Genomic DNA, 24704 nt, shown 5'->3' with positions numbered 1-24704 from the left:
CAAGCTTTCATTCAGCTCTGCTGCCATGCCCAAACCTTGTCCTTCCAGGTTTTACAAGTTTTGGAAAAGACTAATTTATAGTTCACAGAGCTATGTACTTCACTGGGATATACTGAAATGGAGACCTGGCCTGTTAAGTACATGATATTTTATTTTGATACATGTAGCTATAAGCTATATACTATTTGAACAAACAGTAGAAAGAGGCAAACAGCTGATTTCCCTTTAGCCTTGACTCTTGAGTACTCAGGGAATTGTTATCTGAGGGGATCTGTAATATCACAAAGTTTTTCATCTCTAGGTCATTAGAACTAAGTACAATCCAGGATAATAAGGGCCATAAGGTGTTTTTTGGTAGCTATTTGACACTTTACAAGAAATAAATTTATGTTCTGATGGACATCAGGAATATAGCCATAGAACCTTCTAACATCTATGGCTTCCTGAAGGATTCTTTAAAGAAGTATGTTAATAAGAGTTGATAATTATATCAGAAATGATTTCCTGAAATCTGCACTGGAAATGTAAAAGAAAGCTTGAATTCCCTCCACAGACATGGGAAATGGCCCCTCCTATTGTAATATCAAAAGGCTGTGCTGAAATTATTTGCATAATACTGTGTGAATGACATGGGCCACATATACATCCTATAAACCCTCATGGACAGCTTGGGACACCCACATGGACAGCAGTCTTTCCCTATAGACCTTCAAGAATGGGTCAAGAAAGACTAACTGATCAGATGATGTGAGGGCCATCTGCAGTTAACAGGAGCATAATTTAACTACTGAAGAGACCATATAGGGTAAGAATTAAGAGCAGGGACTCATGCCAGGTTGCTGAGCTCCACCACCTACCAGCTGTGTAACCTTGAGGAAGGCAGGCACTCAGTCTCCCTGCCACTCAACTCCTTAGCTCTAAAATGTGGACCATAATAGAATCATCCTTGCAGGGTTGTTGTGAGCATTAAATGAGCTGATATATATGAAGTACTTAGAATAGTGCCTGGTACATTTAAGGAATGACTATTATTATTATTAGAGCAGAATATAGGGAATTATATTGACGTTCATAATAAATGTAAAGGAGCTCTTGAAATTGCAGTTTTTCAATCCTCTTAAGTGAACTAGAAAATATCTATATCTATTTTGACATTGTCTGGGTGCCAGGCACCCAGCAGGTTGCCAAGGATACAAACATGAAAAAGTCATAGTCCTTATCCTTGAGGGATTTATCATTGTGAGTAAGGCAGATATGTATAACAATGATCCTCAATTATTATGTTAAGTGCATGAATAGAGATGTCAAGTTGTTATGAGCTGATAAAGAAAGGATTGAATAATTCTCACTGGGAGGGCTGCTCCAAGAAGATATTGTTCAACTGCATCTTAAAGAATGAGTAGAAGTAAGTTTACCAACATTCAGGACCTGGTGATGGATCTCTTTTTTGGAAGATGCTGTATTTATCTGTATTGTACCTAGAATATTGTGTCGACTTTATCACTGAATAATAGCAGTATTTGCTAATCAACTATGACATGATGGTCTCTTTATTAGATTTTCTACAAAAGGTTAGAGAGAAAAGAGAATGGGGAGGAAGAGAAAGGGTGAGGAGAGAAAATCAGAAAGAGGAGAAAGAGGAAAGAGCATAATTTTCCCAAAGGTAAAGTTAAAGATAGGAAGGTAAAAAGCTTTCCTGTGTAATATCCTATTCAAAGGCAATAATGTCCCAGTGGCTTATTTTAGTAAATTAATCAGACACATCGAAGCCAAGGAAGGGGCCCTGTCTTTCACCGTTATGAATGAAAGAACTTTATTTAGAGACAATTCCTCCAAGGAAACAATGCTGTTTTAACTGATTTTCATGTGACATCTGGATTTGTCCCTCAATAAGTAACATACAGACATTTCAACTGCAGTTTGCCCAGTTCTGCTTCACTGGTCATTGGGGAAATTCATCTAAAGCTGCAAAAAAGACTAGGAATGTTTGCATCATATTAATAAACAGGAAACCGAGGAAACTGCCAACTGGCAGCAGAGTGTGTTTTGGTGGTTTGATAAGGCTACTAAAGAGTTTATGATGTGACAGATGTTTCACTACACTATTGTGAAATGAATAGATTATGAGAAGTAATTAGATGTACATTGGAATCAATGCTGTTATCATCGAGGCCTTCGGGCGATGCAGTAGATGAGAGTCTTGGCAGCAGGTGGTCCAATGGCTCCGAGACAGGAAGACACACCGCGGGAGACTGAGTGACAGGTTTCACAGATCCAGGGGGTGAGAGATCTGAGCTGGGGCTTGCATTTGTAATCTTTACTCATGTATAAATAATAACAACTCCACCATTGACTTCATATGCTATGTCATAGCCTCTGTTACCCTCACACACGTAGAATAGTGCTGGTTTCAGACACGCAAAGTTATTCTTGGTCTCCGTGTTTTCAAATATGCATATGTATGTTCAACTGTAACTGACAGCTCTATCATTTTTTGAGGGAAGATTTTTTAGAGCTAATCATCTGATGATTACATTTATTTTTAATGCTTGGCATTGAGCCGCCATTGTACAAAACTTCCTATAGGTTGCAGATCAGAAGCTGCAAAGTACTTTAACTGCCTTTCATCAGGAAAATGATTTCTTCTTCTCTCTGGCTCAATGACTAACGTTTAAAGACACACGTTTGCCTCTCTGCTCTGTGAAATCCCTTTGCAGGAGACTTGGCAGGGTCACCCTCCATCCTTGAAGCAACCATATGGAGCCTGCTGCTTTCAAGAGAAGGTTTTGGTTTCTGCCAGTTTCCAGGGTCAGCTATTAGCACACTGGGGAATGTTGAAGTTTCCAAGCACAGAATGAAGAGGGAGGAAAGAAATGGGTGATTAGGGGAATTAAGTAACCGATTCCCTGTGTACATCTGCCACCCCTGCAGGAAGAAATATCTGGTAAAACCATTTATTAGCCCCTATCTGCTTAAAACAGCAATGGTATTTATGTAAAAGAAGGCAGGGAGCTTTATTGAACAATCTCAAAATAATATGTAGCTCTCATAATTAAAAAGATCTTAGTAGAAAATATGTAGCATATGATGTATACTCATTCACATGTATACAAGTTTATAATACTCTTATGTTTCTACCTCATTAATTCTATTAGTTCTTCTATTAGAAGAAGTTCTTCTATTAGTTCTTCTAATTCATTAGTTCTTCTATTAATTCTTTTAATAAGCATTCATTGAACCTTTGCTATAACCCTATTACTTGCTGTTACGGATATGAACTTAAGTGATTATGTCATGAAGAACGCAATTTGTGTGTGTGTGTGTGTGTGCGCGCGCGCGCATGCATGCATGTGCGTGCATACATGCTTTCATGTTACTCCCTGTGTGCTTTCCACACAAGAAACTAGATATTTTGTTGGGGTGGTCTTTTTGGGTGCTTTCTTTGAGGCTAGTATGCATTATGTGTCAGACTTCACAGAACAGAGAATAAAAATCGATGTCATCTAAAGAAATAATATAGTACTATGATAGAAAAACTCTTTAAAACCTAAGGACAGCTAGTTGGCATTCTTAACTAATCCATGGATGTTTTGGCATAAGCAGTGGCTGCAAAACATGTTCTAAGATGATAAGATTTTGTTTCTTATTAGTAATCTGCTTAATGAAAGCCTAGAAAAAATAATGTACTCCACATGCCACAGATTAAAATAAGAGTGATAAAGATCTAAATGTATGAAACACAAGCTTTTGCTTTTCAAAGTTCTGCTGTATTGGCTGTGTCTGGGGATCTCTAGTGTAAATCATAAGCTCATATATTTCTAATAGAGCTATGGTTGATCAATCAAGACTTCCTACCAAGGCAATGATGTTTAACCCTTCATATATAACAGGACCTCATCAAATGGGCACAAGAAACAATCTGAAGAGGAAGGATCTGTGCAATGGGTCTATCCCCAAATGAGCAAGAAGTTACAGTAATAAAAGCAGCCACTTATGGAATACTCTGCTAAGTGCTTTCCAGATATTATCTCATTTAATCTTACCAATAGCCTTAGACAGTACATTCTATGATTATCTTTATTTTACAGATGAAAACATTAGAGTTTGGGTTAAGAAAATCACCCAGAGTTGTTCAAAGAATGTCAAAACCTGGATTTAAAACCAGTCCTCTGATTTCAAAGCTCATTTGCTTTGTCACCATATTTCAGGTCATATATTTTTATTTGAGTTCTTCGCTTTTTCTGTGGGACTTAAGGTCTGACAGGTTTCAAATAAAGAGGACGGTTATTCACTCTTGGTGGGAGTGTAAATTAGTTCCACCATTGTGGAAGACAGTGTGGTGATTCCTCAAGGATCTAGAAATAGAAATACCATTTGACCCAGCAATTCCATTACTGGGTATATACCCAAAGGATTATAAATCATTCTACTATAAAGGCACATGCACACGTATGTTTACTGTAACACTATTCACAGTAACGAAGACTTGGAACCAACCCAAATGCCCATCAATGATAGACTGGATAAAGAAAATGTTGCACATACACACCATGGAATACTATGTAGCCATAAAAAAGGATGAGTTCCTGTCCTTTGCAGGGACATGGATGAAGCTGGAAACCATCATTCTCAGCAAGCTAACACAGGAACAGAAAACCGAACACCACATCTTCTCACTCATAAGTGGGAGTTAAACAATGAGAACACCTGGACACAGGGAGGGGAACATCACACATGGGGGCATGTCAGGGGCTGGGGGGGCTTGGGGAAGTATAGCATTAGGAGAAATACCTAATGTAGATGGCGGATTGATGGGTGCAGCAAACCACCATGGCACGTGTATACCTATGTAACAAACCTGCATGTTCTGCACATGAATCCCAGAACTTAAAGTATCATTAAAAAAGAAAGAAAACATTCATGGTAATTGTATTCTAGCATCTTCCCAAGAATTATTGTGATACATGAATTAGGGCTAAATTTGTTTTAAAATTATTTGATATTTCATATTAAGTATATTGCCTCAAAACAGAATATTTTAGGATTATTAGGCTTGCTCAGTATGACTCAATGCTTTTCTTCATACAAGGAGAATCAGTGACTGCTTGCCAAAATGTAGTAGACTCTGGCCTATTTATTATTATTAGTAGTAGTAGTAGTTTGTTACTTTATTGTATTTTAGATTCAGGAGGTACGTGTGCTGGTTTGTTACATAGATATATTGTGTAATGGTAATGGTTCTAGTAAAATCATCACCCAAATAGGGTATAAAAATACAAATTATCTATTGAGTACAATATTGGTTACAAACAAAACTTTGAACACAATTCAAAATATCATCATTAAAAAAAGAAAATTCATGCAACTCTATTTTCTGGTTGAATAAAGAAAATAGTGGCACAAAACAAAGCTTAACAGTATGTACATTTATATTCATTGGGATTCTTGCTATATTGACTTTGCTCCCAGTATTAACTATGGGGCTTTGAATGAATGTGCCCATGGGTTCCAGTGACTGGTGTATTATTCCATCTGTACCATAGCAATTAATTACACAATACCCTCAGGTGGTTAAATTAAATAGTATCTTTGGGTGATTGAATTAAACAAGATCCTCAGGTGGTTCATGTATACGTTAAAGTCAGAAAAGCACTAGTCCAACCTAGCAATGCTTAAACATCTCCACCCATACGAACGCCATTCTGTCTTTGGACAGATCTGGCTGTTAAAAAGTTTGAAGTAAACTGTCTCCAAATAGCTATCAAACTTAGATTAAAACTCTATGTTGAAGCTTTTATTAGGCAAATTGATACCAAAGTTTATATGGAATAACAAACATGGAAGAATGCTCAGAAAAACACACAAAGAAAAACAGCCAGACATTAAAACATACTATAAGTCTCTGTAATTAAAACATTATTATATCGGCACATAAGAAGACAAACACATGAGTGGAACAGAAAATAACCGAGAAATAAAGCCAAGTATATACATAAAATTAGTATATATTAAAGATTGTAGCTGAAATCATTTGAGCAAAGGTAAATTTTGCAAATGATGGTGCTTAGTAGCCATTTAGAAATAAAATTAGATCTATTCCTCATATTATAAGAATAATCTCCATATCTATAAAAATTTGAAATATGAAGCCATATCAATATCAGACCAATTCATGGTTGAATTTCTCCTCAACCTAGGGATAGGAAAATATTTTTGAACTATGACTCAACATCTGGCAGTAAAAAAGGTAGTTGATAAGTAAGTTTGACTCCATAGATTTCTTTTTCTCATGACAAAAACACCATAAACAAAGTCAGAAGACCATTAAGACATTAGAAGAAAATATTTGTAACATACATCACAAAGGTCTGCTATCCCTAATATATTAAGAACTCTTAAAAATTGAGATACTGAGGACCCAAAACCCAATAGAAGAATGGAATGAATCCATAAATAGACAATTCACAAAAAAAGTTATCAAACGGCTTTTAAACTATGGAAAGATGTTCAAATGTACACATAATTACATAAGTGCAAATTAAAACAACACTGAGGGCCGGGAGCGGTGGTTCACGCCTGTAATCCCAGCACTTTGGGAGGCCAAGGCAGGTGGATCATCTGAGGTCAGGAGTTCGAGATCAGCCTGACAAACACGGAGAAACCCCGTCTCTACTAAAAATACAAAATTAGCCGGGCATGGTGGCGCATGCCTGTAATCCCAGCTATTCGGGAGGCTGAGACAGGAGAATCGCTTGGACCCGGGAGGCGGAGGTTGTGGTGAGTCAAGATCATGCCACTGCACTCCAGCCTGAGCAACAGGAGTGAAACTCGGTAAAAAAAAAAAAAAAAAAATCACCACTGAGATGTTATTTCCCACCTAACAGATTGGCAAAAGTTAAAAAGCATTATAATATATTCTGTTGGTAAGTTTGTGGGAAAATAGGTACTTTCTCATGTATTTCTAGAGGGAAGGCAAAGTGATACCTACAGCCTGTATGCAAGAAAATTTGGCCATATTTTAAAAATCTACATATGCACTTACTTTTAGACCCAGCAATAGCACTTACAGGAATTTACACTGTAATTACACCTCCAATAAAACACAGATTCTAAATAAATAAAACACAGTACACAGTTTTTAATTGCATCATCAACAATAAAAGTGTAAGAATATTAATCACATCATTATTTGTAATTATAAAATGTGTGAAACAACCTAAATGCCCATACATAGAAGAGTGGTGGGATAAACTGTGATACGTTTGTACAAGGGAATACGAGGCATCTGTAAAAAAGAATGAAGAAGAGCTCTATGACTGATGTGGAATGCTTTCCAGGATGTATTGATAAGTAAAAAATGAGAAGTGCAAAGAGCATCTGTAGTAGGCTAATTTTTTATGTAAGCATGAAAGGAAAATAAGAAAATAAACGTGTATCAGCTTATATGTGGAAAACAACACAGTAAAGATAAATGAGAAGTAATGAGACTGGTTACTTACAGGAGGTATGGAGGAAAGAGTGGAGGAATGAGAATAGAATAGAAAGGATAAGAGGAGAACGACACTCTTCTGAGTACATGAGGTTTTGGTATAATTCTGAGTTTTAGAAGCTTGTCAATGTTTCACGTGCATAAAAATAAATAATTAAAATTAACTAGAAGAGGGAGGAACCAAAAGTGTAATGTAAACAGTAACAAATTAATCTAACGGCATTACAAATGTATAGCAAAGCCACACTGAAGTGGGTAGGGAATAAAAAAATAGATCCAAGTCGATTTGGAAAACAATCTTTTGACAATATACATAAAGAACTGTACTCAAATATTGGACAATAGTTTTTAAATTTGTTTTTCACAGAAGTATGAGTTAGTGACTCTGAGACTACTTTATATGTAATCTGGAATTAAATAAATGTGTAAATATATTGTGGCTAATGAGGTCTGGGTTTTTCGTTGTCAGATAAAGAGTTACAAATAAGGGAAGAGACAAGGTTGGAATCAGCCCTCTGGTGTTGGACTGGAATGAGACGTATCGATATGAACTCATGGTTTCTAAAATATGTACAGGTAGACAGAGAAATTGATGTGTGTGCATGTGTGTGTGTGCATGTGTGTGGATACATACTTATATTTCCCAGTTCTTTATGCTAAGGGGGCCTAGAAGAAATGACACCTCAGAAGGAACAAACACACCTAACACCCAGATCTTCGTTTTTAAATGCCATTTTCCAATAAGGGAAAGAAGGATTTCTTGGAGAAATTGCTGATTTCATAAAATGCATCATGACTTTCCAGGACTAGGACAAGGAAAAGAAAAACAAAACAAGATAAGCCAGGAGCATCGTGTAGTGCCAGAAATTAAGCAAGTGCTTAAAAAATGATAAACATATGTCAAAAGGACTTTGAAGGGACACAGGAGCCAATCTGAAGTAATTTTCATGGTCAAATCTAGAGAAAAGTGAATTATAATTCAAAGAATAAAGCAAATATTACTATACTTATTTATACCTATACTGATATAGATACAAAAATCAATTGAAAAAATTGTCGAACCAACAATTACGTAGAGAAGGGGCAGCCCTTCCCTATGGTAGGATTTTAATTAATAAGTGGAAAGAAATAATGCAAATGGGAAATCACCATTTGACTTGACAGATACATCACAGTAATTGTTGCAAACAGAAAGCACCATAGATGCTAAAATTAGTGTGTGAAATTATGATCAGAAACGATATATTTACATAACTCAAAGTATCACCACACAAGATATCTATTAATTGCAAAGGGAAAAGTAGTAACTTTGCAGTGAAAAAGCCTGGAAGACATTACCTTTAACAAATGATTGGAGTTAACCTCATTAGTAAGAAAGCATATCGATATCATGTGCCTTCTGATATGATGCACCTAGGAGGGTACTATGCTATGGCTGTATAATACTTGCTAAAAATACACAAGCCTGTATTTAATCATGAGAGAACTTCAGACAAGGCCCAATTGAGGGCCATTCTACAAAAATATCTGGCCAATATTCTTCGAAGGTTTCAAGGCCTTGAAAAACAAAAACAATTGAGGAACTTCCCCAGTTGGTGAAGGCAAAGTATGAAATCCTCAGCTGTTTCTCCATGGTTGACTTTAAGCCCACTCATTTCCTGTTTACTCTCTAACAAGTTCCAGTTTGTGTAACTTCTCTTAAAGGAGTCCTTTGGGATGGGAAGCCTTAGTCAAAGTCTTAAAAGTCAAATATCTTAAAAGGCTAAAGTGAAATTGTCATCTCGTTTGTTTCTGATATTTGACTCCTATTAAAAGGGACTGAATTTCATAAAATTCCAAAGGAGTTATGCAATGTTGTTATCTCAAATTGAGGTGGGACACTTAAATAGGACAGAGGGGGTGACTGCCAAGCCACTGTTGCATCTGCAGCTGCCACACTGTTTCCTAAATCCTGCATCTATAGTTGATGTGTTATGGAGTCTCCATATAGAATCTTGTATTCATTCCCATTATATTTTATCTTGCTAGATTTTACATCATTGCTGTAGCTTGTTGATATCTTTTTCTATTTGAAGCTGTAATCAAATACAAAAGCCATTGTGCTATCTATAAATTTGTTCAGTAAGCCTTCTATACTTTCATCAGAGTCATGGATAAAAATGTTGAACAAAATCAATCTCCTTCTAGATTGATATCAATTATTACGTAGAATACATTTTCATCATACAAATTATTACTAACCCAACTCACACAAAGTATCCATGTATTCAGTCAAGCATGCTCCATTTTGTTCACCAGGATATAAAAGGGAAATTGTCAAACGAATTTGGAGTTTAGAGTCTTTTTACCACAGTTCATGAATTAATGTCCTACATTTGTTGTTTGGCTGAGGAAAGGGTCTCTCACAGCATCTAGTATCACAAACGTCAATTGAAGTCTGTGTCAATCTGGCTTCATTTCTGCTCTGGCCGCCTTAGAATTATCACTGAACAACTGCCAACGTGTCACTCCAAATAGCATCTGGAGAAAGTAGAGACACTGACAAGCCAACAAGGTATTTTTTGTCCTAACTTCTTTTCCAACAAAAATGATGAGATTAAGTGAATGGGTACTTCATAATACAGGCAACTCGAGTTGCTCCTAGCCAGGAAACATAAGCTTTTATTAGCCCATTTATGCCTAGTGTTCTATTATTGGAACACATGTGGGTCTTTTAACACCATAATTATATTCCATAAAATTTGTCCAAAGAAAGAAAGAAAGAGACAGTCGAGTCCACTGTTGTATATGCTGTTCAATGATTTTTAACTCATATGTCACTCTAGCCAATCTAAAAGTAGAACAATTACAGGCAGTTTATGAAGACTCTTATCTTATTTTGGGTATATTTTAAAAAATCTAGATTGTTTATTGTATTATACAAAAAAATAAGGAAAGTCAAGTATGTTAATTTCTTTAAAATCACTTAAAATGTTTGTCCTTCCAGAAGACTTACGTGCTAAAACTCACAGCATGTAATTTCAGCTGCTGATCAGTGTATTCTGACTTATAGAAGCAAGATATTGCTATAGCAGTCCCTACTATAGCCCATATTATTGACACTGGAGACATTTGGAGCTCTTAAGTCTGTTTGAAAATCCTTCATAGTTGCCTGCACTTGGGGCCCCCTCCAGCCCTCGACCTATATATTTCTTCATCTGTGTTTAATTGAATTGTTTAAAGTATCCTTTGTAATAAACGATTAAATTTTCAAGGCTGAGAAATTCAAGATCAAGGTGCTGCCAAATTTAGTTTCCGACGAAGACTTCCTTCCTGGCTTATAGAAGGCTGCCTTCTCTCTGCGTGCTCGCAAGATCTCTTCTTTGTGTGCTTAGTTTGTTTACTGTTCCTATAACTGAATACCTGAGACAGGGTAATTTATAAAGAAGGTAAATTTGGCCCGGCGCGGTGGCTCACGCCTGTAATCCCAGCACTTTGGGAGGCCGAGGGTGGCGGATCACGAGGTCAGGAGATCAAGACCAACTTGGCTAAAACGGTGAAACCCCGTCTCTACTAAAAATACAAAAAAATTAGCTGGTCGTGGTGACAGGCGCCTGCAGTCCCAGCTACTCGGGAGGCTGAGGCAGGAGAATAGCGTGAACCCAGGAGGCGGAGCTTGCCGTGAGCTGAGATCGTGCCACTGCACTCCAGCCTGGGCGAAAGAGGGAGACTGTCAAAAAAAAAAAAAAAAGATAAATTTATTTTTTTATAGTTCTGGACACTGAAAAGTCCAAGGTTTAGGGGCTGCACCTGGGAACTTTGTTCTTTGCTCTTAAGGCCTTGAACTGACTGGATGAGGCTCACCATATTATGTAGAGGAATATGTGCTTTATGCAAAGTAAAAATTAACAAAATGTATAAGAAATTAACTACATATGAATCATAGACCTAAATGTGAAAAGCAATATTATAAAACTACTAAAAGATAACATAGGAAGGAACTTATATGACCTGGGATATGGCAATTAATTTTTAGATGCAGCATTAAAGACATGATCCAAGAAAGACTTCAGTAAAATTAAAATCTTCTGCTCTGCAAAAGTCACTAACATGAAGACGAGAAGACAAACCCTAGAGTGGGAGAAAATATTTGCAAAACTATCAGATAAAGGACCATTATCCAAAATACGCAAAGAACTTTTAAAACTCAACAATAACAAAACACACAACCCAATTAAAAACTGGACCGAAGGCCTTAAGAGACACCTCACCAAAGAAGATATACAGACTGCAAATAAGTCTGTGAATGTGAAAAGGTGTTCAACATGTCATCAGAAAATGCAACTAAAAACAATAATGATGTAATCCCAGCACTTTGGGAGGCCAAGGCAGGTGGATCACAAGGTCAGGAGATTGAGACCATCCTGGCTAACACGGTGAAACGCTGTCTCTACTAAAAATACAAAAAATTAGCCAGGCGTGGTGGCGGGTGCCTGTAGTCCCAGCTACTCGGGAGGCTGAGGCAGAAGAATGACGTGAACCTGGGAGGCGAAGCTGGCAGTGAGGCCAGATCGTGCCACTGCACCCTAGCATGGGTGACAGAGTGAGACTCCATCTCAAAAAAAAAAAAAAATAATAATAATAAAGAGATATCATTACACAATGATCAGAATAGCCAAAATCCAGAGTACTAACAACACCAAATGCTGGCAAGGACTTGGAGTAACAAGAATGCTGCTGGGAATGCAAATTTGTACCACCACGTTGGAAGACAGTTTGGCAGTTTTTTATGAAACTGAACATACTCTTACCATATAATCCAGCAATTGTGAAACCAATCCTATAAACTTTATAAAATTAATCAGGATAAGTGAAAATAAAGCAAGCTTGCAGCACACTCAGTGTTAATGATTAAGTCAGCTTACTCCCCGACCTGTTTCCTTACAGTTTGTCTATTGCCCCAGAATCACATAAACCCTGTTACAAGATTATAGCTCTTCTCTTAACTGCTTTATAGATAAACATTGTGAAACATTGAGTTTTTCATCTGAGGTATTCTTCTGGGTCCTGCATCGTGGTGAAACTAACTGACACCAGCTGGTCTGAAGGATCCCATGAGAAGCTAACTCAACAAAGAATGCAGTTTCCACATCCTGATGATTTCATCTCCCTTACCCTGACCAATCAATTACCCCAATTTTCCAGCCCCTGGCTCTCCATAATCCCCTTAAAAACCCCAGCCCAAAAACTCCTCAGAGAGACAGATTTGGGGGTTCCTCCCGTCTCCTTGCTCAGCTGCACTGTGATCATTAAACCCTTTCTCTGGAAAAAAAAATATTATAAGCTTTTTAAAAAACAACAGTGGAAAAATAAAACCACAATAAAAATGGTGTATAGGTCTCATAAAAATTCTAGAAGAAAACCTAGGAGAAACTCTCCTGGACATTGTCCTAGGCAAATAATTTATGACTAAGACCCCAAAAGCCAAATGCAACAAAAACAAAAATAAATAAATGGGACCGAATTAAACTAAAAAGCTTCTATCCAGCAAAAGAAATAATCTTTAGAGTAAACAGACAAACCACAGAATAGGAGAAAATATTTGCAAAGTACACATTTGACAAAGGACTAATATCTAGAATCTGCAAGGAACTCAAACAAATCAGCAAGAAAAAAACAAATAATTTCATCAAAAATTATTGAAAGTGGGCAAGTGACATGAACAGACAGTTCTCAAAAAAAGATATACAAATGGCCAAGAAGCATGTGGAAAAATGCTCTACATCACTACTCATCAGCAAAATGCAAATTAAAACCACAATGAGATACTACCTTACTCCAGCCAGAATGACCATTATTAAAAAGGTAAAAAAATAGACATTGCGTGGATATGATGAAAGGGAATTCTTATACGCTGGCGGTGGAAATGTAAATTAGCACAACCTCTATGGAAAACAGCACAGAGATTTCTCAAAGAACTAAAAATAGATATACCATTCAATCCAGCAATTCCACTACTGGATATCTACCCAAAGGAAAAGAAGTCATTATATCAAAAAATCACCTGCATGCATACGCTTACTACAGCACAATTCACAACTGCAAAAATATGGAACCAACGTAAGTGCCCATCAAACAATGAGTGGATAAAGAAAATGTAGTACATATACACCCTGGAATACTACTCAGCTGTAAAGAAGAATGAAATAATGGCTTGTGCAGCAAGTTGGATGAAGCTGGAGGGCATTTATTCTAAGTGAAGTAACTCAGGAATGGAGAACCAAATACCATATGTTCTCATTTATAAGTGGGAGCTAAACTATGGGTATGCAAAGGCATACAGAGTGGTATAATGGACTCTGGCTATTCAGAATTGAGGAGGTTGAGAAGGGTGTGAAGGATAAAAAGCTAAATATTGAGTACAATGTACATAATTTGGGTGATGGGTACACTAAAATCTAAGCCTTCACCACTATATAATTCATCCATGTAACTAAAAACCACTTGTACCCTCAAAGTATTGAAATTTAAAATATATTTATATACATATAAAGAAAAAGATGTATAGGCTTGACCCTTTTAAAATCTCTGCTTTAGAAACATTATATACCGTAATAAAAGAAAATAAACTGAGAAAAATATCTAGAGTAAATACTGTAGAGGGTTACTCTTCCTAATATGTAATGATACACAAGTTGATTAAAAAATACTGAAGCTCAAACAAGTCAATATTGGTGGGAATATAACTGGCACAAGCTTTCTGAAGTACAAATTTGATAATGTATATCAAATGTTTAAAAAATGGTACACCTTTGACGCAGTAATTCTGTTTCTGGTAATCTATTTTAGGAAAACAATATTCTAGGTAAATAAAATGAAATAACAGGAGAAAGCAATACAAAAAAGATCTTAGAAACCGCATCATTTATAAACAGGAAAATCTATATAGACAAGAGAAATGTTCAATAACATGGCAATAGTTAAATTATGTCAAATTAGATAAAATTTGAAAATCTCTAATTTACAATGTCAATATAAAAAAGAGCAAATTATTACTTATGAAATAATACACATAAGAAGAAAAAAATGCCTATATACCTATGGCAAGATTGTGTGCTTTTTAATTTCCTTTAAAACTTTTTATCTCTACATTTGAAACTTTGTCCCATGGAGGTTAACTGTCATGTATGTGCTCAGTAAAAACGTCTAATTAAAATATACATTTAAAATTAAAAAAAAATTTTAAATGTGTTCATCCCACCCAGTGTGAGAATATATTTTAGGTTCAGTGTTTAGGTAATGACTTTTTCTCAAAGTGATAATATCCCTTTTCATATATTTCAAGATGGTGACAGGGAATATGGAATGTTACCAATTAGTTTTAGCTTGCTTCCTCAGAACAGCTGCAGGCTTTCTTCCTGGGCTCTTTCTGAGATATCCTGTGGTCTCTTTGTGGGACACCAGGAACACTCTGAGCATTGTAATCCTGCTCGACATTTCTCATCCTCTCCATACCATCCCAGAAAAGTAATCATTCCTTCCTCTGAGCTATACAGCATTTCATCTTTCTGTTACCACGCAAGACAATGCATTTTAGTTATATGATTTCATGCAAAATGCCTCTGCTAAACTACGTCCTTAAAGAAAACAGGCCATATATATTTTAAATATTGTCTTCACCATTTATCAGGATGATTGATGCATCCCAGGGCCTCAAAAGAGTCCTGAATGAATAAATGAATAAATGAATCAAGAACATCAGCTCTATCATTTACTGTACCAATTGCAAGTCTGTGTATGGCAAGTAACCTCTCTAAGTCACCATGTACTTCTCCCTAAAAATTCAGGTTACAGAGACTTCCAGAAAGGCCTCAGAAGAGGGAAGCAAAATCACAGAGGTGAAGGCTTTTGGTAAACTAAATTACTTAAAAATATGCCAACATATTGACTGATTATGTTCTTCTCCTAAGTGCCTTTACATACTGCTAAAAGAGACTTAAGAGCTAAAGCCATGGCCATTTAATAATGGGAAAATATATGTGAAAACACTTGAAGCACAACAATAATCTACTACTTATATTTCTAATAGTAATAGCAACAGCAATAATAATACTTAAAATTAGCAGTAATATGTCCCACCTTATAAAATACTGCCCCCATTTCAGAAGGAGTATGAGGAATAGTTGAGTCCCTATAGAGTAATATATTTATGTAAGAGAGGAAAAAAAACCTCTCAAAAAATGCTGAAAGACTTCATTTATTATTCTTTGTTTCTCTAGCATTAATGGTGACCCAAGGTCTTTAAAGATTTTTGTGCGTCCCCAAGTACCCAGCCCACTACTAGCAGGCTTGTTGTCTCTCTCTCTCTCTCTCTCTCTCTCTCATTTATAAAGACTAGCCAATTGCCATGGATATCTATTATACAGAAAATTAAATTAAATGTATGTACGTGTTTGGCACACACGGCAAGTGTACCTGGCATTCAGTAAGTTTCTCTCAGTGAACCTGACAGTAATGCATTTGACTAAGATGAGCTTGCTTTTTAATTGGGAATAAAGAACAGTTGGTGCTTAGTTCTTAAGTATAAGGTGTGGATACATGCAAACTCATTTTATTTTAAAAAGTGTGTAACAGTTGTATAACTTTTTCTCTTTGCCACTTTATTGTTAAATGCCATTATTTAGAAAGCTGCTTTGACCAAACTGGAACTGAATTTTATTTGGCAATACCTTAGAATAAGAAGAAAAGTTTTGCCAAGAAAATGAATCATTTAAACAAAACAACTAGGCAGTTTTCGCTACTTCCAAAGCAGCCAATATATACCAATATGTATGTGAATCCTTTATTCTTCAGTATAGTCTTGGCAAGAGTCCTACTTGCACACTTCTGTAGCATTTAGGAACAATAGGACTACACTTGTTTTAAAATATTTTATAAGTCAAGTTTATTCACTAACCTACTCAAGTCATCCAAATTAAAGTACAAATCAATATTTAAAAGCTATGTACTCTAATAAAAAATGAGTGACACACATAGAATAGACAATTCTTAAAAGAAGAAATATAAAGACCCATCAAACATGATTAGATATTCAGCCTCATTACAATCAAGAAAATGAAATTAAAGATGAGACATATTTTTGCCTTTACATTTGCAAAGATATGATAGGAATAATAACTTCAACAAGTTGAAAAAGTTGTAGATACAGGATTATTTATATTATCAAAAGCAAAAATAATACAGAAAATTCATGACCATCAATAATGGATTGGTAAAATAAATTATGGCATATACATACCACAGGATACTTTGTGGCCATTAAAAATAGTGAGGCTAATTACTATTTTGTTGTGTGGGGTCTCCAAGACTGCCCTAAAGTTTGACCACTCAGTAAAAGGATTCAGAGAACTCAGAAAAGCTCTTCTACTCATAGTTATACTTGATTGAAGTAAAAGGAGAATACAGATTAAAATCTACAAAGGAAAAATGTGCATAGGGCCAAACCCAAGAGAAATGAGGTCCAGGTTTCCAGTTGTTCTCTCCCAGTGGAGTCTCATGGGCAGCACTGACTTTTCCTAGCAGTGATATGTGACAACACATGTGAGTGTGGCCGACCAGGGAAGCTCAGCTGAGCCTTTCTGTCTAGGGTTTTTGTTGGTGGTTAATTGGTGAAGCACCCGCAGGACTAGCCCTAGCTTCTCAGTATCCAGCCCCCCACGGGTCAAACTGATACATGGTCCAAAGCCTCAGGCATACAAAAATGGGTATGCACCATAAATCACATTGCTAGCATAAATTGTCTGGCATGGCCCAAGGTCTCAGATATACAAAGACACTCATTGGCGAGGACATTTCAAGGGCTCACAGGTTCTATATCAGGTGCCTACCAAGGGCCAGTAAAGAAAACCTGTAAAATAAGCAACCCCTAAGCCTATTGAATTAGCCATTTATTGCATAGTCTTCATTTCTTGTTCGTTTTGCCAAAATACACCACCAACAATACAAGCCATCAATAAAAATGGTTGACTACACCAGCGTATGGGGTGGGGAGAGAAGGAAGATGAAGCAAAGACGGGTCCACGCTCCTGTGGAAATAATGCCAACATTGGCGATGAGTAGGTATTTGGTTTGTAAAAGTTCCCTGGTCTACCCTCTATCAGCTGTGCCCTCAGACTTAGTTTTTACTGCAATCCACAGTATGAAATACATTTTACATAGTGACATAGCACATGCTTGTATAGGCATAGCCACACTATTGAGACAAATTTCATGAAAAAACTCTTACCTTTACTACATACAGTGCACTCTGATATTTCCCATCCCATTGCATTCTTGTCTATTCTATAACCTTTATAAAATGTTACATGAGTTTCACCAAACTAATTTCACAATTTACTAATAGGTCACAACCTTCAGTTTAGTTTGATAAATATTATCTGTCATACTTCTAAGTTGCAGATATTCATTTTTGACATGGAAAGATTTTATCCTATATGGATAAAAATCAAGTTAGAGATTAATATATGTACACCCTATTTTGATTCATTTTATGTAAAATATTATAAATATACTCATATATGTGTGTTTCTATAGAGAGAGGTGATGAAAGTTGTTCATTGAAATGTTAAAGATGTTAAAGTAACCTTTAGTTACTTTGTAAGTAAGTTTTTAAAGTGGGGCTTTGAATATTATGGTCTTCATTGAACTTTTGTTTGTTGAATTTACTGTTTGGCATGAGCATTTTTTTTCTTTACAAAACCAAGAAAGCAATTTCTAAAATAAAAACAATATCTCAAAATAGCAAAGATAAAAAGAGTAATAATACTCATGCATGCCAAAACTACATTTACTGAATTCATCAGGCAGAGTTACCAAGATTTAAAATCAGTTTCAATTTCCAAATATCTCACATTCTTACTTCAGCAAATTTATTGAGGATAAGTGAGAAGCAAATTGTCCCTTTTTGTGACCATCAAACCATTTTAAACCATTACTGTTTTGGATACTAATAAGTTATTATCCTTATCGGTGTTAGCTATAATCAAAGCCTAAATAAAATAATTTCGAATGTAATTAAATATATAAAACTAGCAAACTTAAATGTATAACCCAGACATCCTTTTGTCTTGTCTTTGTTATCTGATAAAGGAAAATTATTATTAGTCAGTAATGTTAAACTTTGACAGTGATAATTTATTATCATTTGATAACTCCAAAACACTCGAGATTCTTAACTCATTCATTTGTTGGGCATTGGTGTTAGAGAATGCAGTTCACTTCTATGGAACTTAAGGAATAAAACTTCAAATTAATACTATTATAGCACTTTGGCAAATTCAATGTTAATTATATTACATTCTGCCCTTGTAAAAAAAAAACTCTGAAACTCATACATGGTTTAAATAGCAATTATCTATTAGTTTAACTGAAACAAGTCATTTTTTTTTTCCATCAGAAAGAAAAGAACTTACACATAGCCATAGGAACTCATCTATTTTCAAGGCAAACCTGTGTCTCTGAAGCTGCCATTACCTTTCCCATCTCATCAAATCAGGCACTGGGCTAGGTGATACATATGAAATTGAGCGATTACAGAATTAACAAGCTTCCCTCAAGAAACAATTCCTGATCCTCCTATAATAGATTTCACATTCCTAGAAAACTTTACCACTTTCTCTTGTTTCCATTGTAAGAGATTTCTAGGTGGGTAAGGTCATGGTAGCTTAACCTTTATTTGCGTAGCTACTTTCCACCAAGATTACTTTCCTCTGTAAACACAGTACAATGGAATAAAAACCACATCCCCATGTAAAAGTCTCCCTTCCTTCGTTTCTCCACACGTTAACCTTTTATGGCTGAAAAAGTGTACCTGATTATTAATATCCAGGTCTAACCTCATTTGTGTGTCTTCAAAGACCAACATGCACTCAGAAAGTATTTGAATTTCTCTTCATCTTGTGAAGATCTTCTTTTGTTGTGTAATTAAGGTGGCCAACAGCCAAACAAACATCTAACTGAATCTCATGGGAATTAATAAGCATGATTTTCCACTGTCTTGGGATTAGTGATAGTTTTTGAAGAACTGGTCTTCAGCTTAATAATGAAAATGTTGGAGTGTAACTGGATTACAATATTAAATGACCCAAGAGAATATAGAAAGAACACATAACCCTAAGCTATATGTCACTTAAGGGTTATGATATTTACAGTCTAAAATGTAAAAATTGCATTGTAATTGTCACGATAAAATGATAAAAAGGGTTTTTGTGAACTGATAACATTACCATAAAATGTATTTCACCTTTGCATTTAAGATGATATGCTAACATCTGGTAGAGCAAATGTCACAGATTTGCTAGATTATAAAACAATGAGTTCAAATAATATTGCTGTGAAGATGAGTTGTACACTTTTACCTAAAGCTCATTTTAAAGGGTTACTCCCTCATTGCTTTTTTATATATAGTATGCTGCATAAAAATATAACAAATCTACCTGTATACATGTGTGTATTCTATAATTAGTTCCAAGTATTTAATGATCTGCTCTTAAATCTCCTCAGTTTATGGAAGGAAATTTAATAAACAAGTTTTTAAAGCTATAAATGAACGCTGCCAAAGAAGGCTATCTTTTAAAGTATAATCAACGCTCTAAAAATGATAATAAAGTTAGGAGCCATATGCCTGGAACCAATGGATTTCTTTTCACCTTTGACTCAAGATAAAAAAACAAAAAGGGAGAGAGGAGGTTTCAGTCACACCGTATTTAATCCAATTTGCTTTGGGTTTAATCTCCAAAACAAGGCTGGTCTGCTAATTCCCAATTATAATGGCACATGTAATCAGAGTCCTCATTAACAAAGACTGACTATATTGTCTATTAGGAATGAAAATTTGAAATGCAAATTCAGCAAATCAAAACGTTAAATGAGCTTCTACCCAAGATGCTTAGAGCTCCCGCCAGGGCAGCCCATGCTGGCCGACACCTGCCCTGGATTTTCCCTCTAGCTGAATGTTTCCTTTGGTTCCAGTCTTTGCCTCCTAATTGACCTGCTTATGATCTCTGCAACAATTAACATATGCTTATTAGTAATGGCTGGTTAAAGATTTCAACTGCTGCAGTTTACGAAGTCTAATAGAGATGGCATGCCACAGGAAAGATGAAGCCACTATTTCCCTCATCAGCAAAGTCACAATGGTTAGATGCGTGTGGTAGAAATTACATGATTTTTCACACTGTCTGATGTATGGAAATTGGTACTAACTGATACTGGAAATCACCGCATACATGACTCCAGGCCTCATATACACCGAGAAAGATACAAATATTGGTGAGTCCTTTTTCCCTTTGAGCAAGTAATTTCTTATTTGGGTTTAGAAAGAAGAGAGAGTGAAAGAACTTCTCTAACTGGATGAATAACTAAGGACATTTGGTTTATTCTGAATTCAGAAATCATAACTCTTTTCTTCAGAGTAATTTCACCAACGGGATGGAAAATTTTGAACATCACAAAAATCTTACCTGAGTCTTAATAGGGTAAGGATGCCTTTACAAGATTATGTTCAGAGCTCATATTCTGTTCACCAAATACTCCCTTTTAAAAATTTATTTTTAATTTTTGTGAGAACATAGTAGATGTATGTATTTATGGGGTACATGAGACCAAATATCTCTTAGTTTCTAGCTGGTACCACCAGATTTGAAAGGCTAAAATGTTGGAGGAGTAGCTTCCTTTTTTTTTTTTAACTCCTAGCCATGCAATTTAGTGGGAGATGCATTCCACTTTCTCTGAAATAGTTTTCTTTTATTCAGAATTAATGTTTGACCAATTATAAGTCTCAGTTTTTACATTCTCTTATTGACTAAAGAATAGTAGTTTGGCTGTTCCTCACCCAATGGGCATCTATACCTTGATTATATACCTTGGTGCTTGATCAAATGCATTCTTAAATCACTGTTTGTTATCTCTGTCTCTAGCAGGAGATAAAAGACTTGTTTTAAGTCTTAGGAGATCTTGGACTCTCATTTATCAACAATAGGATTTTAGATAAATGTATTACTTTTCTATTGCTGGGGAACAATATTTTACAAACAGAAGCTTGAAACACCATCCATGTATTAGCTCACACTTTTGCAGGTCAGAAGTCTGGGTGGGGTGTAACTGAAGTCTCTGCTCAAGGTCTCAGTGGGTGGAAATCAAGGTGTTAGCCAATGTGACAGGCCTCTTCTGGGGTTTGGAGTTCTCTTCCAAGCTCATTAGTTGTTGGCAGAATGCATCTTCTTTTAGCTGTAAGAGTAAAGTTTATGTTTCCTTACTGGCTGTCAGGTAGGGGCTGCTCTCAGGTACTTGAGGCCTCTCACATCCCTTGCCACGTGGCTCCCTCCCTCTCCAAGCTGGCATTAATTCACTGAAACCATATAGTCCTTCAAATCTCTGACTTTTCTGCAATGAGCTGAGGAAACTCTGCTTTTAGAGAGCTTATGAGATTAGGTCATGCCCACCCAAATAATCTCTCTATTTTAAGATCCATGGATAACCTTATCATGAGAGTAAAATCCATCATATTCACGGTCTTGGGGATTATGCAGGATGTGTACAACAGGGAGGTAAAAATAATCTTGAAATTCTGCCTACCACAGCAAGTCACTTAGCTTCTTTTGGCCTTACTTTGCTAATTTACTCAATGAGAAGATTGGACTAGATAATCTCTAGCTTCTTTTTCACATATCTTCAAATGTCCAGGACCAAATCATTACAAACACAAGATTTACAGACACAGACCAACAGTTAATTGTTATACACTCAACTGACCTGTTTCCTTTGGTTGGTCAGTTGGTGTTTGCGTAAATTAAATGATGATAGAACAAATCCTGTTACTAGATTTTATGGTCTGAATGTTCATGGTCACACAATATTCATATATTGAAATTCTCACCCCCAAAATGACGGTATTAGGAAGCGGGGCCTTTGGAAGTGATTAGATTAAGGAGGTGGAGCCTCCATAAATGGATCAGTGCCCATATAAAAGAGGCCTAAGAAAGGCCCCTCATTTCTTCTATCGTGTGAGGACATGAGGAGAAGGCACCATCTATGAACCAGACACAGAATCTACAGGCACTTTGATCTTGAACTTCTCAGCTTACAAAACTGTGAGAAATAAAGTTCTGCTGCTTGTGAGCCACCCAGTTTGTGGTGTTTCTTCATAGCAGCCCAAGCAGCCTGGACAAAGATACCAGGCTTTCTAGGTAAAATGAAAAGGAATTAATTTAAAAAATGAGAATGAGGCCAGGCACGGTGGCTCACCCAGCACTTTGGGAGGCCAAGGCAGGTGGATCACCTGAGGTCAGGGGTTTGAGACCAGGCTGGCCAACATGGCGAAACTCCGTCTCTACTAAAAAAAAAAAAAAAAAAAAAAAAAATAGGCAAGAATGGTGGTGCACGCCTGCAAATCCCAGCTACCTGAGAGGCTGAGGCAGTAGAATTGCTTGAACCCAGGAGGTGGAGGTTGCAGTGAGCCTAGATCATGCCATTGCATTCCAGCCTGGGCAACGGAACGAGACTCTGTCTCAAAAAAAATAAATAAATAAAAAATAAAGAGAGAATGATACATGGTCTCTCATTTTAATAAACAACAAAATAGCCCTAGAGACAAAATAAAAACCTATATACAAAGAACAGTTATGAAATGAACTATATGCTTGTCCAGAGATGAAAGCTCAACATTGGTAAAGAAAATGTTGCTTGGACATTTTACTGTTTACCTTGTTCTGTCAGTAGTGTAAAGTTCTAACAAGGCAATGTCCATGGATTTTTGATGAAGTTCTTTTTCCAGAGTTACATGTTACAATATGTTTCAAAATTTATTAGATTTCCAAACAAAAATCCATCTGTTCAAAAATTCTGTTAAGAGCAATTCTTCTGTACACTTGCTTAACTCTAAAGTAGTCACATCTTAATGTATCTAATTTTCTAAGGAACAAGTCTGACTTCCAACCACCACATAATCCAACTTCCAATCTTGACAATCATTTATGAAATCATTTGCTTTTTTAAATGAAATTTTATATAGGCGTATTATTTCTGTCTTAGAGCAGTATTTATTGCTTCAGCACTGCTCAACACAATTTTCCCATGTTGGGAAAGAGGTATATGAACTTCATAGCTTATTCAGGTGTTTGCATGTGTCTAATTTCAAAAAGTAAAGACAACAAAAATACATAATTCCTTTCCTTCTTTCTAGGCTCTAGAATTAAGTCAAGAAAATAATGAAAGTACTTAAAAGTTTCAAAAATGCTTCTTTGCTTGGTGTTGAGTTAGTTAAAATAACTGTGTTAATTTAAAAATTGGCCATTGCAACTTTATTCTCAACTTGGTTTCAAAACAAAACAAAACAAAAAAACCCAAAATTACGTTTTAGGTATACGAGAGCAAGAGATAAGAGTATATATTTTTCCTTTGTTATGGGAATATAAATTTTGTTTTTCCTAACTGAAACAATGAACAAATCACTTTGGTGAGGAGGATTTTGGAATAAACTGCATTGAAAATATTTTTAGGAGGGCTTATTTACATGATACAACTATTAGGACCTGATCATTTATCACTGATTACATATATTGGGCTCTAAAAATATCAAAAGCCCAGGTGAGTATTTGAGTGCCTTAACTTTAATGTCTGAGTGGTTAAGGTTAGTTATATTTATATGAACATTTCTTTGATAAGCAGCCTGAAAGTCCTCCCTTTCAACATGTGGTCCTTGCTCCATTTGATAATCAGACTTAGTTCCTCCTTGAATTCAATTACTATAAATGAAAGCCTATGGTAGAACTGAGGGGTGGATAATAAAAACTATCAACTTAAAATGACTATATTTTGCTTTCAGTGAAAATTTTCCAGGCATCTCCACAATCAAATACACTTATTGTTTTTTCTTTCTTTGATTGCAGTTGGTAAAATGTTTGGAAATTGTTATTTAGACCTAAGCATATAACTTGAATAACACAGGATTACAACCTCCTTTGTAAAAATGAGATGTTAACTATTTGAAATATTGTAATGCTATGTGTCCATCTGTTTGAAAAAAAGGCAGCCTTCTTGGAAATCTCCATGATGGAGAGTAAGGCTCTAGCTCTTAAAACACTGAATTCTGCATTTCTCTCCTGAATTTCAGAGTCTTTAGAGTCACACAAATATATGACTACGTAAGACATGCTTAATCTGTCTAAGATATACTTCC

General features: G+C 35.9%; 1 long non-coding RNA gene across 1 annotated transcript in view; it reads right to left on the bottom strand.

Moving 5' to 3' along the window:
• Window positions 1-18640: 18640 nt before the first annotated feature.
• The window catches only part of LOC129526503 (uncharacterized), a 272622-nt gene continuing 266558 nt past the window's right edge, over window positions 18641-24704 (bottom strand). The window contains exon 4 of the long non-coding RNA XR_008671162.2: window positions 18641-21754. This is a non-coding gene — a long non-coding RNA (uncharacterized lncRNA). The remainder of the gene's footprint in view (window positions 21755-24704) is intronic.

The sequence above is a fragment of the Gorilla gorilla genome, chromosome 14, assembly GCF_029281585.2.
Source record: "Gorilla gorilla gorilla isolate KB3781 chromosome 14, NHGRI_mGorGor1-v2.1_pri, whole genome shotgun sequence".
NCBI lineage: Eukaryota > Metazoa > Chordata > Mammalia > Primates > Hominidae > Gorilla > Gorilla gorilla.
The sequence above is the reverse complement of the archived record's forward strand: the minus strand, read 5'-3'. Positions and strand labels throughout refer to the sequence as shown.